The sequence below is a fragment of the Paroedura picta genome, chromosome 5 (assembly GCF_049243985.1).
Source record: "Paroedura picta isolate Pp20150507F chromosome 5, Ppicta_v3.0, whole genome shotgun sequence".
NCBI classification, from domain to species: domain Eukaryota; kingdom Metazoa; phylum Chordata; class Lepidosauria; order Squamata; family Gekkonidae; genus Paroedura; species Paroedura picta.
The window spans coordinates 59,871,753-59,889,689 of record NC_135373.1 but is presented as its reverse complement, the minus strand read 5'-3'; the positions used below and the strand labels follow the sequence as shown (position 1 = coordinate 59,889,689).

The 17,937-nt window shown below is 43.6% G+C and overlaps 1 protein-coding gene across 1 annotated transcript in view; it reads right to left on the bottom strand.

Annotated features, from left to right (window-relative positions):
- The window catches only part of TBC1D22A (TBC1 domain family member 22A), a 205,818-nt gene that overhangs the window by 66,269 nt on the left and 121,612 nt on the right, over window positions 1-17,937 (bottom strand). The gene's annotated exons all lie outside the window — the stretch shown is intronic.

The window sequence follows — 17,937 nt, the reverse complement described above, 5'->3', positions numbered from 1 at the left end:
CTTTCAGTTTATATTGCTAGTGACAAGACCCAACCCCAAAGGTACTGACTCGGGGAAGCTATTATCCTCCTACAGTAATTTGGTGATGTGGGGGTGGGAGAGCACGATTATTCCAATAATGATACTGTTGATTTCCTTCTCTTGGGCTTTAGATAAGATTTCAGCACATAACAGTAGTGGCAAAATGAAGATCTCTGTTTATTTGAAGCGTATTTACTCCCCCTCCTTTCTAAACTGCTTAGACATGGTTCCTCAAAAGAGCACAGTGAGGTTTTCTTTTTTAGCTTAGCTTAGTGGGACAACATTTGCTTTATGTATTTATCTATTTATCTATTCAGCTATTTATTAACCACTTTTCTGCCCAATGTGGCTTACAACATTCTCCTCTCTTTCATTTAATTCTTATATCAACCCTTTGATTCATTGACAGCGACTGGCCCAAGGTCACTCAGTAAGCTTCCTTGGCAGAGTAGGGATTTGAACCTGATCTCTCAGATTGTTATACAGGAGGCAGCGCAAAGGATCACTATCAGCTCTAAGGGGAGAGCAATGGTTCAGTGGTAGGGCATCTACTTTGCACGCAGAAGATCCGAGGTTCAGTCCCTGCTATCTCTAGTTAAAAGGTTGAGGTAATGTAAAAGACTTCCACCTGAGGCTATCGGATATTAAATTTTGGACCTATGGGTTTTTATAACTTTTAGCTATCAGATTTTAAAGCTTGGAAGTGCTTTTTATGACCCGCGAGTCACAGAGCATTTAAAATCAGAAGCTGAAAGTGTATTATGCGGCAATTTCCTGTTAAAGAGACAGAATATGGTCAGGTGCAGGTTCAAGAAGTTCAGGCATGTTTAGAACTGTTCCTGTGCAAGCATGAATGTCCATGAATGGCTTGAAAATTTATGGGAAGTTCATGCTAGCTTACCTGCTATGAAATTGACTTTGTGAAACATGAAGCACCTAAAAATCATCACAAACTTTAGTTCATGATCCGGTTTGTACCCGTTCCTAGTCAAACCCGTTTCCCTAAAAGTTAACTGAAATTCTACCATCTATAGTTTGGCATGGTTTCCATCGTTGCTGGGTGCTCCCTTTTCTGGCAGCTGCCCAGCTACCCACACAGTTCAGTTAATACCTGCCACAGATGAAAATGCAGAACTTTCCTGCATTCCTAATTTGTAAAACTGCCCATTGTTTTAGCTCCTCAGTTCACAATTCATCACACAGCTTCTTTCTGCTTTTGTCCCCATTTCTTCTACCTACCATCTTTTCTTTTGACCCATTTTGTTCAAGATTTGACTGAAACTGTTAATAAAAGCAATCCCTCTCCTTGATCCACTTCCAACTCTATTATATTTGCTCCTGTCATTATTTCTATACAAAAGTGTTCTTAAATCCTTTGGCTAGGGGTATACCTCTTTGATTGAAAGTCACCACTGTGGCACTTTCCCTCCTTTTCTTAGTCTTATAATTTCTTCTAAATGATTATCACACTTTCAGCTTCCCAGTTCTCAGCACGTTCTGGAATAGAAGTGCATGATCTCCGGAGGCCCTATAAGTTGATCAGAAAACTGAAAAGTGACATCCCAGGAGAAATGTTATTAGTAAGAAGGCAGGATGCCATGAACTTTGCCACCAGCATATTTGATAGATTAACATACCATGTTTGATAACTGTAGTCCCCCATGAGCTGAACCTCCAGTGTGTTTGTGGTCCGCCAAGAACGGCTGCTGGGGCTGTGAAGTTTCATTTCCTTGCCTCGCAGTGGTGTTTGCAGTTATGAAGGAGGAGAAATTATTCTACCCAGGCTCATGGGTGGCTGAGTCAGGAAATTAAATGAATTGAGGGGGGAAATAATGCCTCCCTTAAGACTTTGAAAATTTGTACATACAAAATAGTACTGAAAATATGGACTCTAAAATGACATCAAATGGAAAGACTTTTTGAAAATACAGTGTTTATCATCTGGCTGATGGATTTACTTGCTGTTTAGCTATATGATTGACTATCAAGTAGAGTTGTCAGGCCTCCCACCAGCAGCCTGCTTTGGCTACTGCCACTCCAAGGGATGGTGTGAGAAATTTTTTTAAAATTGCTCCTAGGGAAAACTCAGAAGTGATATAGGGTAGCTGTAGGATTTGTTGGAAACTCTATGATTTTACTATAGAGTTTCTGGTGATTTCTAGAGCTACCCTACATCTCGCTAGGGTTTTCCTCAGAAGTGATGGGTCCAATCTTAACCCCCCCCCCCCCCAATATTTCTACCCTCAACTTTACTGCCAAGTGACATGAAGAAATAGCAGGTCTGTGCAAAAAAGAACATGTAGGACAATGGTTGGCTGAAGTAGGATCAGTAATGCTCCAAATAAAGGATTCTAACTCAGGGTTGTTTACTGGGCTGAGCAAACAGGACTTCTTGGCTGCTACTTAGTGTTGGCTATGGATTGACTCTTTTGATCTCTTTATCATCAGCTGAATAAAAGTCTTTTGTCCCTTCACTGAGCTAAAGTTGCAAGGAGTGCTTTGAGAGAACACACCATCCTTCTCTCTTTGTCTCTAACTTTTTGCAAAAATTTTACTTTTATCAGGTTGATGAGTGCTCTAAAATATGGCTCACAGAGTCTCTTCTATAGGAAGAACTTGATTCAAAATAGTCATTTGAGTCCACAATAATGTTTCACCTGATTAAAACAATCCAGTGATCCATATTTGGATCCAACCTAAATTTCTATTTGTCCGAGAGCTCTTGCACAAGTAGAAATGCAAGAAAAATTCTGTAGCACTTGCTTGTGCTAGTTGATACTTGTATTTTCACGTGCATTTTTGTTTTCTCAAGATCATGTGCAACCAATTTCTGGCCACTTTAACATATAGGGAGGAAAGTGCCAGGCGTTGCTCAAAATCTTGTACAAGAAGAATTGCACTAAGTCCATTTATATGTTTATTCGTCTGCATCACTGAATCCAAGCCCAAAATAGCTCTTTTTTAGCTACTATAGAACAGAAATAGACATGTGATATATACAAACTAATACAAAATTCACAAAAACATTGTTCACAATCTGACTATTTGAATACGTGCTAACTTCAGAAGTAATGCCTATAGTTTACAAATGGATTGCTCAATAGTCAAATTTACTTTAAACACCCTAAAGCTATCAAGCAGTCTGTAAGATAATATGGTGGTTTAGATTAAAAATTAATATTCTGGAAAAGAACCACCTTAGGAGCTGTTTATTTAAATGCATGTTAAACTATTCATTTCCCAGCAGAATATAAAGTATTTGCAGAAATGTATCAAAAACAAAGGCTCCTAATGTATTTAAGCATAGAAAACACAGATATTGTAATATATATAGAATCAAACCCTGAAATATTCTGAAGAAGCTGTCCTTTGGATACTATGATTTGTTACCACAAACAGCAGACCCTCCATTTGGTACAAAATGCCCTTTGCAGGCAGAGCACCCCTCCTTCACCAGTAACTAGCAGCTTGCTGCTTGGATTCAAATCACATGACTATTACTGTTCGTTCATGCAAGTCCTCTAACCACAAGGTGTACTTCCTGGAGGATTTGAAGGGTCTGTTGAGGGGAGAGGGAAATGGTAAGATATGCATCTTCCACTGAAAATATAGGAAACCTGCAAAGCTTGAATAACAAGGTTTTTGTGTAAGGTAGCCAAGAAAGACCTGAGACTAAAATGGGAACACCACTATCTTTAACCCGCTCCGTGGATTAAATAATTCGCTAAGGGTCCCCAAGGCAGGCCCTGTCCGTGATGAGGAAGGGTGCCCATAGGCCCCTCCCCCGGACTGACCATCGGAGGGCCCAATCGGCAGGCGTGAAGCGCCTGCCAATTGGGACCTCCGATGGTCAGTCCAGCGCCAACGGCCCTTGCTGATTGGGCCCTTACCACCTGACTGACTACTCAGGAGGCACTTCGCGCCTCCCGACCCACCCACCTTCCACCTTGCCTGCGTTTGGACGGCCGCCGCCATTTCCTCAAGGGCACTCCGCCCGACCAGTCACTGCCTTGAGGCACGCCCTGCAACACCCAGCTGCCGCGCCCCTGCCGCCGCCTCACCCACACCTGGAGCCGGCCCACACGGCTGAGAGCTCCCCGTGCCACCACCCGATGCGCCCAAGCCTGCCCGCAGCCACGCCCGCTGCTGCGCTGCCGCCCTCTGCCCCCTGTGCCCAATGCCCCCATCCATCTGAATCTGAATCTGACTACCCACTCGCGGACTCTCCCGCTCGCCACGGCCCTAGAGACCTCGCCTCCTCGCCACACCGCTGCTGTCTCTGGACAACTGTCTACGCCCCCCGGTAACCAGGGCTGCGGGGGGCCCCGACTCCTGCACCCTGGCCCAGCCGCGCCGCCACGCGGCCCCATGCTCCTCGCCGCTTGCCCGCTCACCGGCTCCCACGGCCGCGCCGGCCCCGATTCCCCGCTAGCGCCCGCTGCATTCAAGCTGCAACGGGCTTATTTCCTAGTATTTTAATAAAGGGATGAGGCTATGTGCCTGGTATGTATTATCTGCTTGCAGGCAACCAAGTTATTTTCCATCTGTCATTACCACACTACCTGCTGTAGCTTCACAAGCTTCAATAAAGAATCAAAGTGATGGCAACCTTTTGTGGATGTCTTCTTATTGGAGTAAGAGTCTCGTGCTGGGGTTCGGTACCCTGAAAAGCATCACATACATGAAGAACTTTGTTCGTATCCTGCTCCCAAAAAGTTGCATTCAGTTCCCCTATATTCAGTTCCTTACAGCAGGTGTAGTTAACCTGTGGTCCTCCAGATGTTCATGGACTACAGTTCCCATGAGCCCCTGCCAGCATTTGCTGGCAGGGGCTCATGGGAATTGTAGTCCATGAACATCTGGAGGACCACAGGTTGACTACCCCTGCCTTACAGCATGTCTTGACCAGCACTTCAGTTCCATGCCAACCTTTCACATATCTGTCTTAACCTGCCTACTATTCCAGACTTCAATTTGCAACATCAGTCATTTCTACTGATTGTGTCAGCTTTATTCCAGCCACATACTCATCTGGTTTTGGCATCAGTCTTTCATGAACCTTCCACTCATCAGACCTCAGCTTCTGAAGAAGTTTCCTGATAGGATCTCAGTTCTGAACTTGTAGCCAGATGGTATGTGGGAGATTCCTCTGCAGCATCTCTGGGTGAAGTGATATCTATACTTAGAGCAAATGCTATGTATGCCAAAAATCCTTGAGAATGGATGCTATGTTCTCAAATCCAAAAAAATAAGATCTTAAATAGCTTATGTTCAGATGTTCCTATGAACATAACATTTTCTATATTAGAGGACTTCTCAGACATTGCCACTTCAGTCTGGGATAAACCAGATTCTATATCACCGACTTCATGTAGTATGAAAAACATGTACAAGGTGCACCAGAAGAACTACATATTTTTCCCTCATGTTGCGCAACAGTTTCGGCAGTATCCTTGCATGCCCTGGGAGAGGAGCGCCTATTCAGCCGATGGAAGTAAGAAAGTTTTTCCTCTGTACTTGGCCTACCCATTCGGAGATCCAATGTGGAGCTGCACAGAAGACAGAAGCTGAAATATTTCATTGGGAACTGGAATGTAGTAGGATGTAGTGTGATTGGATGTTGTTACCAGGTTTGAGGTATGATTTAGCAAGAACTTATGAGTTAGACCCTGAGATCCCATTCCACTAAGAGTGCAGACTTCCACTGGCAAAACTACCACTCCTCTAGTGGAAGAGACATGTTTTGCCAGAAGCCACCATCAGCAGAACAGAATTATAAAATACAATCCTATGATTTTTTTTAATCCTCCTGTTATTTCAGTACAACTTTCATCGTGATTTAAGAAAAATAAGCTAGAGTTCAAAGCTACCTTAAAAACATCTAGTCAATTATGTATGCAACCTATCAGGAGCCAATAAAATTTTCAAGTTTAGAAAAGTCATGCGAACTCCCTTCAATTTACAAAAAGTCACAAATGGGAGGAAATATATACATCTAGTACTGCACAGAGAGTTTATAATAACTGTCAAAAGCTTGCCCAGTTGCATGTCATAAATATACTATTTTTCCTTGACAAGTACAGATTTTTATTTCATCTATGAGAATAGCAGCACCCTAGGATACATACATCCCATGATTATGTATGATTTTCACTCTGCAAATACTTAAAGGCTGCTGTAACGTTTAGCAAGTGTAAAAGAAAAGCAGCTAATCTAACCAGCCTCCTCAGTATTTTCTTTCATGTTCTTGTACTTGGAACTGGCACACGTACACACACACACACACAGAGGAATCCGTCACTGGACAGCAAAAGCAGTTAAACCTGCAAAGAAAATCTTAAAACAGGAGGGTGAGCAGTAATATCAGAAAGGACTGCAAAATAGGTCAAACATTCAGAGTACTGATGTATAATTGGTGCAGAAGGATTCAGGATTTTAAAAGACGAGCAAAGAATTTGGGTTTCAAGTTCAGAGCCTGATTCAAGATGGATTGCAGTCTGATGTGTAAAAAGTGGAGGAAAGACATACCAAATGACATAAAAATCACAAGAGTGGCATTTCAGTTCTCTATGACTGATTATGCACAGGGCATAAATGCTGAGCTGGCGGCAGTAGGGCAGCAGGGCTAAACACTGTGTATGCACATCACCACCATCCCAGTCCCCTCCCAGCCATGGCTCGAATCAGGGCCTTGGGTGGCCCATGGCAAGGGAACACAGATTCTTCTGCATTCCTTGTCTTGCCATGGCAGTCAGCAGAGGTCCAGCTGGGGCAGGCCTGTGTGTAAGGGAGTCGGGCCTTTGAGGCCTGGATCCTTCCCCATACCTACAGTGTCCATGGAGGGACGCAAAATGCCCTATTTGTGGTGCTGCAGGGCCGAACAGGTCATGTCTACACCCCCATGGTGATGGGATAGCCCCCCTGTCCCCACCACTGCCGCTGCTGTGAGGCTCGGTGGGCCTTTCCCACACTGGAGCTGTGTGTGCACATGTACAACTCCAGGGCAGTCTGCTAGGAACTGCTGGTGGCCCAGTGCAGCTGCCGCTGTGCATAATTGGTCAAAGTTCCATGTATTGTTTATATGTTTAATGTAAACCGCCCTGAGCCTCCGGGGAGGGCGGTATAGAAATATAATTAAAAAATAAATAATAAAAATAAAGTGATATATGCAATGGAAGAACATATAAATACTGGCATTCTAAACAGATTAGCAGAGAGGTGGGGGACCCTAGCTGCTAGACGGTGGAGGAAATGCTTCCCTATCTGTCCATACATTTATTTACTTCATTTATTCCCTGCCTTTATCTCCAATGTGTCATTCCCCCAATCAGAGGGAACCCCAAATGACTTGTATTGTTTTTCTCTCCTCCATTTTCTCCTCACAACACAACAACCTTTAGGCTGAGGGTGTGCCACCCAGCAAACCTCCATGGCATAGTGAGGATTCAGACCCAGATCTTCTGGATCCCAGCGCAACTGGGATCATGCTGACTTTTTAAGCAATTGTTATAACACCTACATTTTACACTGCTTTTCTTTAAGGGGTTCAAGATCCCCGCCCTTTTTTTGTTGCTGTAAACCTGTAAAGTAGGTGATGAAGTCCATTGATTTTCATGGTAGAATAGGGATTTGAAGCTAGGACTCCCATCCTAACTCCTCTACCATAGTAGCCTTTTAGCAGCTCCTGTTGTCCCACTCTGTACCACTTCTAGAAGAAAGATGCCACTAGTGTCTATGACATGCTCCTCCCCACCGCCACACTATGTCATGTAGGACAGTGGTCCCCAACCTTTTTATCACCAGGGACCAGTCAAAGCTTGACAATTTTACTGAGGCTTGAGGGACGTCGCCACCTGAGCCCCTGCTCCACTTGCTTTCCTGCCTGTGCCCCTGACTTCCCACCACCTGCTGGGGGGCACTGCCAGCAGCAGCTGCACAGTGCCACGCCGAGGGAGAGGCCCAGCCATGGCGGCCACTGGAGAGCACCAAAGATGAGCCAGTGGCAGAGTGGCAGGGCAGCCCCCCAAGGCAGCAGCCAGGGAGGAGAATGAGGAGGAGCCGAGGCCCAGTACCGCTGATCCATGGACTGGTACCAGTCCCTGGACCGGGGGTTGGGGACCACTGAGGTAGGACATACATGAAATATTATACAAATGCTCTCACGTCTGAGATTACTTGCCTGGTGTTTTAAGATCCCAGTTTTGGATGGAGTTTTTCATTGAAACTTCCCCCTCCCACTTTTCACAGCATGCCGCTTTCCCTGGTCGAGCCTGAAATCTTTCAGTTGGGACATATTCACTAAAAATAAAGAGGATATCCTACTTTCTTGGAAATAAAGACCAAGATGGAAAATAACTAATGCTAGGAACATTGTCCTACTTTTCTTTTGGAGAAGTTCTCTTATATTCCAAAAAAAGTCTGTCATTTTCCAGTGAGTGCAGTTTATTGCCCGGATCATGTTACTGTAAGTACATGCTCATTCTTCATGCATGTGCCCACCTCTATGAGAAAAAGCCCATGTGTTCACTTTACAAATGAAACCAGACAGTAGTTCCTGGATAAATATGGAGTATAAAGTCCAGGATGCCATGGGACTCTAAATTTATTCCACTGAATATGCATTGGAACATAAAATGAGAATTAAATAATACATTCTAAAGAAAAGACCCGCCATTCTAAAGACCCGCCACGAGCCGCAAGGGAGTGGCGGGCTATAAATCTAATAATAATAATAATAATAATAATAAAAAATCAAGTGATGCTGTACATGGGTTGTATGTGCGTCCCCTGTAACTTGTGAACTGGGTTTAGGAGGAATGGGAACAGTGCATGACCCGATTACTCTCGGACTTGATCCAGAAAAAGAGACAGGGCTGAAGCAACAGAAAGGACTGCTGGTGAAAGACTACATTTTTAACTGAGGCTGTGTGCATGCACACGAAAACTCATACCTTGAATAAAACTTTGTTGGTCTTAAAGGTGCCACTGGACTCTAAATGTGTTATGTATTCTTAACATTTCCTGATGTTTAAATTCTCTATAATTCCAAATGAGCTGATTTTTTTTTTTTAATACTCAAGAGTTTTTACATTTGGGAGACTTATGAGTGAGACTTTTTCTACTGGAAATGGTACCACCTGTTATATCATCCCATTCAGGCCTCAGACAGAGCCAAGAGCCATCTAGACAGATGTTTAGGATAACGTTTTACTGCTGGAACTTCCCACTGGAAACACTTAAATACTTAGTTCCCAATGGCCAGTCAGTGCTGATTGTTTATTATTTTGTTCAGTTTCTAGCATGCCCCAAGTTGAGGGATCAGCTCGGGCAGCAACAACTACAGACAATTAAGAGAAATATTCACTATTATGTAAAATACTGTATGAATATTTTTAAAGGCACAAGTACAGGCATTAGCAACCCAACATCATTAAATGTGATGCTCACTAGGCATGTGCTTAGTCTTGCACAAAATGTTGCTGCAGGCCAAGAAGTCAGAATCTTCAGTATTACACCCCAGCATATGGCATTACTGTTACATTAAGGAGATGAATTAAAATGCTATGTGCTAGGAAAATTACTCCAAATAAAGAGGAGTAGCTGAAGAAACTAAAGGAATGTGCAGAACTGAGGAAATGGAGCATTATGTTGAATGGTTAAAAGTCCTATAAGTTCGACAAATGGACTATCATTTTGACTAGCATGGTGAAATGAAGTTAGTAGCATCTACGTGTTTTGTTTACTGAACAGGAAATGAATTTATAAAGCCTTGTACTCCAGGGTTTTTAAAAATGATTTTTAAAATTAAAAATCAATAAAATGCTACATTATGGTTGATTCCAAAGAAACATATGGGGTTTATGGTTCTTGAGTATGGGAAAAATTATAAGCTTGATAGCAAGTTCTAGTTTACTCCGTAGGGATTACTTCCAGGGGAAAAAGTTCTTAAAATTCCTGACCAAGGCTTACTTTGAGAACCAGTTCCTTATAAGAGCCAGGTAAGGTATGCTTAAAACTTCAACATAAACATGATCACCTTGAACTTACTTCCTTATTCAGGAGGCAAACTTCCAACCAAGTCACCTCACTACTTTTTCTGTCAAAATTAATCCCAAGCAAGTTCTGAGTAGCTTTGCACGTTCACAGTAGCTGCTTGTGGTACAGGGCAAGGGTAAGTTTCGGTAATGTTTTATAGCTGTAAGCTGAATTTTCAGTGTTACTGGCAAATAGCCATATATTCCACCCAAGCAGGGCCAGTTTATCCTGCACAGTGCCTCCCCACCCCCCTGGATTAGGGCTGTAGGCTCCCCCCCTTTCCCTCTTTAAGGACACTTGGAGTGACACCCCTTTCTACTGTGGGGTACCTCTCTGTGCCCAGTCTGGCTGCTCCCACCACAACTGTACTCTGCCCCACAAATCCTTAAACTGGTTGTGGTGTTATGGGTCCCACAAATCCTTAAACCACTCCTGCCCCCAAGTCATGGTTAAGTCAGTAAACCTACTTGCCAAGTACAACTCACACTTCTTTCCCTCTATGTGCATGTTAGATGCATTCATGACTTGACATAGGATAGAATGTCTGCCTTTTGTTCCTGGAATGGTTGCAAAAAAATGGGCAGACAACCAGGGTACACAGCAGTTTTCAAGTAAAGTGGCTAAACCTCAACAATCTAAGAAAAAAAACTTTAGCAATTGGAGGGGATAGCAATGGCTACCATAATAGTGTGGAGGGGGGAGCTGCAAGAAAGCAGTGTAAGAATGCAGGCAATACAGTAAAAGTAAAATAAATTAAAATGCATTTGCTGAATGTAAGATGAGTCTTGAATCACCCAAGCTTACTTGGGTCCCCTGAATTTTTACCCTTATTTCCCCTCACACTGGGCCTGTCCCAGCTTCTGACTGTGGTAGTCCATGATCTAATGTATCATAGAATCATAGAACCATAGAGTTGGAAGGGGCCACCAGGCCATCTAGTCCAACCCCCTGCTCAACGCAGGATCAGCCCTAAGCTTCCTAAAGCATCCAAGAAAAGTGTGTATCCAACCTTTGTTTGATATGGGGTTGCAGTAACAGTAAAATTTCAGTCAATTTATCCAGCAGAACAGGCAGGCATGATACTTGGGTAGATTTCTTGCCAACTTTACAAATGATAGCCCTCAACTTTGCAGAGCATCAAATCCTGCTCCAATGTTTGCCAAGCTCATTACTGCAAGCCTAGGAATGACCCACCCAGCCTAAGGCTGCCCCTTAGCCCTGGCAATCTCAGCTCTATCTTTTGATGATGCCAATGCAATGAACATAATGAAACCACAATCAAAGTCCAAGAAAAATGGACAGATGCCAGCTGCCAACTCACTCAGACCCTAAAGAAGCCACTTAGTAACACTGCCTCAAACTCTGCTTTTCTGATCTAGAAAGCTCTATAAATAAATGAGCTGATACTACTAGGTCACACAGCTTTGGGAAAGACCAAGAAAAAACATTTTAAAAGAGAGATTTAATGTTGTCTATATCTGGCCATTTAAACCCATTATTGAAGCATGATACACTGTTTTAGATATAATTAACCCCACCCACATTATATGCAATGTAGTATCAAATATTCTGTCCAGTTACACAAAGTCCTACTAGCGAACCAATTATATTTTTTAGGTTTTTTTCCTCCCCTAATTCTGTTTTTCAGATATAAAGCAACTCTGCAAGCAAAAAGGCATATCCAGGTTAACATTCAGCCTGTAAGAGTTGCCAGCCAGATGCTGTTTGAAAATTCTCAAGTAGGAGATATTGGGATGGATCCTACCAGTGGTTAAGAGCAGCACCCTCTGATTTGGAGAACCTAAACTGAAAAGAGTGAGCATGTTTAGGAAGGCTGACAAATGGGTTGGACTCAGAGGAATGGCTAGAAAGACAAAGATGGTAGTGAAAGCAGAGATCTTCACATCTGATGCTGAAAGGCACAATTGCAAACTAGGCTTTGGTGCTGCTCAGAGGTTTGAGAGACATCTTGATATAGTGCTTAAGAGCAGCAGCCTATAATCTGGAGAACTAGGTATGATTCTCCACTACTCCACATGCAGCCAACAGGGTGACCTTGGACTAGTCCCTGTTCTCTTAGAGCTCTCTCAACCTCACAGGATGTCTGGGGGGGGGGGGGAGAAGGAAGCTACTTTGAGTAGTAAAAAGCAGAGTATAAAAGTCAACTCTTCTTCATCTTACCTGATTCCCCTCTGCATTGTACTACTTTCCTCTTGCATGGATTTTGACCACATGCCTCACTGGCAAAGACTTTTTGAGGGCCAGAAGAGATTACTGTAGAAAACCAAGTAGCATCCAACTCAGTCAGAAGAAAACCATTTCCAATTAATATATTTACATCTAGTATGGAGGAAATTAGATCAAAGAGCACATCAATCTCAAACCACTTTAGTGCCTCATGCTCCTCAATCTTATCAGCATACTTACCAATCAAACTACTGGGTAGGAGAAGGGAGTGCAGGGCAAAAGCCACAGGTAAAGTAATCAAGATCACAGCAGCAGCTGGAAACCTCACAGTAATTAGTGAACTTCCACCTCTTCTTACAGCACTTGGCAATTTCTGCTTGGTTCATTGTAAAAATTTGTTGAAGACAGAAGAACTTAGTCCAGGACAAAGCCACCAACAAGGGGAAATAAAAGGGAACAGAGTTCTGGGGGTCCCGGTGATTTCATGGAGCTGGCTAGTCATGTGACTTGTTTTCATAGGATGTTTAGGTTAGATCCGGCTCTTTAAGAAAAGCACATTGGCTCTCATCTGCCCTAGTCCAGAAGGTTTGTGATAATTAGCAGCATAGTGGTTACAGATGAGCTTTCCAGAGCCATGTCTTCAGATATGTGAAGAGGAAATCAGACTGTAGAGTCTTCTTAGGGGAAAATTACATGGCAACCAATTCCTCCCAGTTCTGCATTCAACATCATTTCTCTTCTTGTCCCCCTGCCCTAATACACATGGGGTAGTCACAGTACACAGGTGTCTACCCTGCTTCTTCTGTCTCCATTTTTTTTACTATTGATAAAATGTTATGTGGCCAAATGCTTCTTTCACAGCTTCACCTTAGAAAGAGAGGAGCTTGATTTTTGTACCCTGTTGTTTACTACCCAAAGGAGTCTCAAGGTGGTTTACAAACACCTTTTCCCTTTGTCTCCCCACAATAGACAATCTGTGAGGGATGTGGGGCTGTGAGAGGTCTGAGAGAACTGGGAATGGGCCACAGTGACCCAGCAGGCTTCAGGTGTCTCAAAGCAGTTTCCAACCGCCTTCCTTTCCTCTTCCCATAGCAGACTTTCCATGAGGGAGGTGGAGTAGAGAGCCTCACTTGGAAAATGGCAACCCTAAGAGGAGGTCCCTCTGTGCACAGCAGTCTTGACCTTAGTCAGGTTTATGCACACCTAGGTATGTGGAATTCCAGAAGATGAATCTACACCAGTCTGGCAACCTTACCTCTTCTCAGCAATGTTTTCTTGACCTAAAATATGTCAGGGGGTGCTATGTAGCTGTGGGGGCATTACACACTTTTGAGGCCCCACTTTCAGACTTCAAGGAATATGTCCTGACTAGGGACAGCCAACCTCCAGTTGGGGCCTGGAATTGCTGCTCATCTCCAGACTATACAGACCAGCTCTGCAGGCAAAAATGGATACTTTGGAGGGGTGACTATGTAGCATTGTATCCCCCTGAGGTTTAGGGAAGCCAGCCTCCAGGTGGGGTCTGAGAATCCCCTGGAAGTACAGCTCATCTCTAGGCAGTTAGGCTGAAGGGAAAGCACTCCCCCCTCTCATGCATCCCCTCAAAAGGAATGCACATGGTCCCAGAATCCACTTGGTTGCTTGGCTGGTGATGTCTGCCCTTCTGAAGCCTGAGACCTACTGCTGGCAACTGCAGTCCCTGTTGTTATCTGCAAGGCCAAGTCATTGCCTAATACAGGTGGATCACCTGGTTTCCCCCAAAGTCTCACTGTCTACTTTCCTGTAAAGCTAACTACACTTGAAATTCTGGACCACTTATGTCTTTGAGTTCATAGGAGTTTTTATTTACCAGGCCAAGCTTGAAAAAAGTCACTTTAGTTCCCATGTCTTACCAGCCATTTACTTGTTCACTATTTACAGATTCAGGCTGTAAATATTCTTTATTTAGATCTTCCTGAACTTTCCAGACTCGCAGGATTGATATTGGTCTTTCTGTCTCTCTGCACCCCAAAATACAAACAGTTGCTGGTAAGGGCTGGCCAAAGCCCATAGCCCAGGAGGGACACACCCACAATCACTCCACCCCAACCACAGTCTGTGAGCCTCTACCATCCTCTCTATATTGATACTCATCTCTAGATTATAATGATCAGCTCTGCAGGCAAAAATGGCTACCTTGGAGGCCGGACTCTAAGGCATTGTATGATTTTAAGGCCCTCCTCCAAAGCTCCAGGAATATCTCCAACCCAGGGGTAGCCAACCTCCAGGTGGGGCCTGAGAGCTCTTGGAATTTCAGCTCATCTGCAGAGTACAAAGATCAGCTGCCCAGGCAGAAAGGGCTCCTTTGGATTTTGGACAAAGTTGAGGAGAAGAAACATTTAAGGTCTCCCACGCAGGTTGTTGTGGAGTTAAATCATTTGAGGACTACTGCACAGGGTTCTTGTGCAGATGAAAGAGGAGGCAAAAGAACCTCTGCCAGTTTCACCTGCACAACAACCCGTGTGGTAGGTCTCAAATCTGCAGAGAGTTGCTTGGCTTTTCTTCCCTCCAGCAGCATGGCCAGCCACAACAGTATTTTAAGTGAGAAGGGGCTTTTCTGTGGCCTCCCTGTCAACCAGTTGTTTGGCAGAAGGGGAAAGTCTCCCCCCCTCAAAAGGAATGCCCAACCCCATGAATTCCCTGTGTTGCTTTTGGAAATGCCTTCCTCCCCTCAGTCAGGGCCTGTCAGAGGCTCCTTCGCAGCAGGCCTGAAGGGAGGGGGAGGGATCGCCTCCTGACAGCTCTGTGTTCTGAGGCAATTTCAAGTTGTACATGACTATTAGGACAGCTTTGGGGTGAAAAGGTCTCCAGATTGCCCCTGGCTGGGCTGGGTGGGTGGGTTGGGAGGTGCTTTGCGCCTTCTGACAGGATGGAACTCTGGTCTGTCCTGGTGAGGGCCCAATCGGATTGGCCCCTTGGCCCCTGGCCTTCTGATTGGCCCATCCGCTTGTCAGTCCAGGGCCAAGGGGCCAATTGTTGCCCCCCCATCCCGGACTGAGCCCACCCCCACACCCCTTAGCCTTTTATTTAAACTGCAGAACGCAGTTTACAGAAAAGGTAGGTTCATGTGTTCAACGAATGGGGTTGAGAAAAGGATGCAGAGTTCATAAAAAGTCAAATCACAATTTATATTTATCACATGGAAGGTAACTGGCTGTGTTAATTTAGAATCTAGGCACGTCCCTTCCTACAAGTCAACAGTGATGAAACTGTTGTGGCCAATGTTTCAGATTCCTTCCACTAACTTATGGGGAAATTCTCTGTGAAAGAGAACAAAGGGTCAGCATGACTCTGCAGTGATGTTCCCTTTTCCTCTTGGCTCAAGGCAAGAATATAAGGAAAACCTATGGAGTTGAATATGTTTGAATGTAGCAGAGTCCACCTGGACAACCAGCGTGGTGCAATGGTAAGAGTGTTGGACTAAGAGCTGGGAAAGCCAGGTTCTAATTCCTGCTCTGCCAAGGAAGCTTTGCTGGGTGACCTTGGATCACTCAGTCTCTCAGTTTAACATATTTCTCAGGGTTATTGTGAGGATACAGTGGAGGAGAGGAGAATAATGCAAGTCCCAACAGGTCCCTGATGGGGAGAAAACTGGGATATAAGTGAAATAAATAATGAAATAAGTATAGTCCCGTTCTCAGGGAACAGAAATACTGAACTTCCCAAAATGAAAGACTGCTTATTTGAATTTGAAGTCCCTCCCATACTACAATGAGTTAATGTTCAACTACACATCAAAGAGCTACACCTAGAATGACACGTTGCACTGTCGTTTCCAACCATATATCATACTTATTGATAACAGTATTCAATATTTTTTGCATCATATTTGATTGCTAGGTCCCTTCCCAGAGACTCATTACTTATATTGCATTCCACTGTCTTCAAAGGTATCTTCTTCCTTGCCTAGCGCTATTTTGAAGACATTTCAAGTCCCATGGAATTAAAAAGCTAGTAAATATAAACTGTCAGTCCAGATAAATACCAAGATGAGACAAATATATCAGAGTAAGTTCTTCAGATTTTCCCTCTAAAATGAAAAAGTGCCTTCTCCAGAACAAGCCTCCCCAGTAAATCTTAGTTTCCTTTGGATCTCCTTGATGTGACCCTGCAGCTTAATAGGGATGAGATAATGTGAAATTGAAAGACTACTGTCATTATCTCAGACAGAGAGTCTTGTTATCTATATACCGGTTCCTAATAAACAAAGTTTATAGAATGAAATAATAAATCAACAAATGCATGAAGAGACAAATAAATGATTAATACTATTATTTTCACTGCAGAATTTGATAAGCCTATGTATCGCATCAGATTCATCTCTGTGGGGTTCCATACAGGATTGGATTGACTTACTGTGGCTTTTATATAAAGCATTTTTAGGTTAAAAGAAAACATCTTGGGATTCGGGTGTGCATTTTATGCTAATTAAAGGGTACTGACTGACGGTCATGTGCAATACAAAAGGTTTGCCAGGTTCACATTACCAACACCCCTATAACATTTTACAGTTTCTTTTGTAACTTGACTCCTTTTAATATGGATTTACTCCCTGCTTTGCTGTACCTAGATGTTTGGGAAGGATCCCCTTATTCTACTGAACCTTTGTCTACTTTGCATTAACGCTTAGCTAGATGAGTCACTGCTTCAGTGTGCTTCACTGCTTCAGAGAGCCAGTGTGGGGTAATCATGAAAGTGTGTCTGGCCGTAATCCGGAGAACTGGGTTTGATTCTCCATTCCTCCACATACAGCCAGCTAGATGACCTTGGGCTAATCACAGTTCTCAGAGCTGTTCTTGGAGCCCCACATACCTCAGTCCCACCTACCTCACAGGGTGTCTGTTGTGGGGAGAGGAAAGGAAAGGGGTTTGTAAGTGGCTTTGGGACTCCTTCAGATAATGAAAATCGGGATATAAAAAACAGCTGGACTTCTAATGTGCTTCATGTTACTAATAAAGAAAGGTTCTCCAGTGTGTCATGTGAAAAGCACTCACTGGTCTTCTCCTTTACTGATTCTTTGCATGAAAGTTACTGTTACAAATAAGGGTACTGTGTTCAAGTTTCTAGGAAAAGTTTTTTAAAAAGAAGCCTAATTCTTGGTGCTGCATTTCATGCTAAACTGCCCCTCACTTTTTTAAAGACGAACTCATATGACTGTCATACTGAACAACGTTATATGAGTTAAAGTTACAGTTCAGTAAATTTTTCCTTTTCTGAATTATTGTTTACCTGGTAGAAGGAGGAGGAGGAGGAGGTTCTTATATGCTGCTTTTCTCTACCCAAAGGAGGCTCAAAGCGGCTTAGTCGCCTTCCCTTTCCTCTCCCCACAACAGACACCCTGTGAGGTGGGTGAGGCTGAGAGAGCCCCGATATCACTGCTCATGTGGGGGAGTGCAGAATTGAACCCGGCTTGCCAGATTAGAAGTCCGCACTCCTAACGACTACACTAAACTACCACAAAGGGCTCTCTCTATATATATGGGATTTTAATATATGACCCAAATATTCTTGTCATTATTAGATTTCACACAGTCATCTCTTTTCGGGCTCAATTTCACTACATACTATTTACATATTTGTCTGCATGTAGATCCTTGATTGATTCTGACTACTGAGCTAGTATTTCTACTACTTACATGATATGTGATATCAAAT